This window comes from Etheostoma spectabile, chromosome 5, assembly GCF_008692095.1.
Source record: "Etheostoma spectabile isolate EspeVRDwgs_2016 chromosome 5, UIUC_Espe_1.0, whole genome shotgun sequence".
NCBI classification, from domain to species: domain Eukaryota; kingdom Metazoa; phylum Chordata; class Actinopteri; order Perciformes; family Percidae; genus Etheostoma; species Etheostoma spectabile.
Window position 1 is genome coordinate 35,686,804 of NC_045737.1, and position 1,090 is coordinate 35,687,893.

Consider the following 1,090-nt stretch of genomic DNA (forward strand, 5'->3'; position numbering starts at 1 on the left):
GAAAATAAAATTTGGCATTGAAACAACAAATATCAGTACTGAAAACTGTTTAACTGATTTATAAAATACAAACATCAAAAAGTATTAATCTCACAATCCTATGATATTATTTCACTTTGACATTTGTCTGCATCATGATGGTTTTTCCATGTCATTCTACATTTTTTCTTGAAGTCTGTGTCTTTTCAGTGACAGTTTTTTTTTTACGCTGTCAAGATTTTTACAATGTTACTGGTTTTCGGTTTCAACTTTCTGTCACTGTTTTGGCGTAGGGAGCAGGGGCCTGAGGGGAGGGACAAAGAGGGCGTGGCTTACGGGTAATTTACATAGGCTACTGGTGAGAGACCACACCTCCATACTACTATCATTAAATTATTTGGGGTCAATCTTTATCATTGTATTTTAGTAGTCTTTGAATACATCTGATTATGCTTATGTTGACTGAATATTTATTTTCTCATCTACTTCAACTCTTATGTTGAGACTACACAATGTTTTTGTTTACTAAAACGCTCACTGTGTCGGATAAGGCAAATAAAGAGTCAGAAATGATTGCCGTGTTGCCATGCCACACTATTTAGCAATAGCTTTCCAGCTTTCAAGACCTGTGTGATGTTGTTGGGAATATGCTAGGGACTAACTTTCAGAAACAAGAATGTAAACAAACAATGGCGTTGTAAGTGCTTTCAGAGTTCACACTTAGCCACACTTGCAAGGCTTACAAATATACTTAATTGACAGTTGGACAATAAGCTTGACAGAAGTTGAAATAGGGCAGACATTATTCATTTAACACCTACATCATTCCTTATTACCGTGTTTAAAGCTAAGTGCTCCTATTGCTCCTGCCATGAAACATGTGGAATTTGTCATGTTTGGCAACACTACTCTTTTTGTTGGGATGTCATAGTACCCAAAACCTTGAAAAAATGTATATAGCCCCTGCATTCTATTGGCTTCCATAGTAAGTTGCTGAGTAAGGGGGCTCTCTGAGGGGAGGGGTAATCATTCTTTATGTTTTGTCGTGTATAAAAGGAAAAGGTTAAACCAGGTAGAAAGGCAGTTCAGGAGCAACAGAACATCTACAGCC

At 37.1% G+C, this 1,090-nt stretch overlaps 1 protein-coding gene across 1 annotated transcript in view; it reads left to right on the forward strand.

Moving 5' to 3' along the window:
* LOC116688879 (gamma-crystallin M2) overlaps positions 1–1,090 on the forward strand; it is a 6,563-nt gene that overhangs the window by 4,444 nt on the left and 1,029 nt on the right. The gene's annotated exons all lie outside the window — the stretch shown is intronic.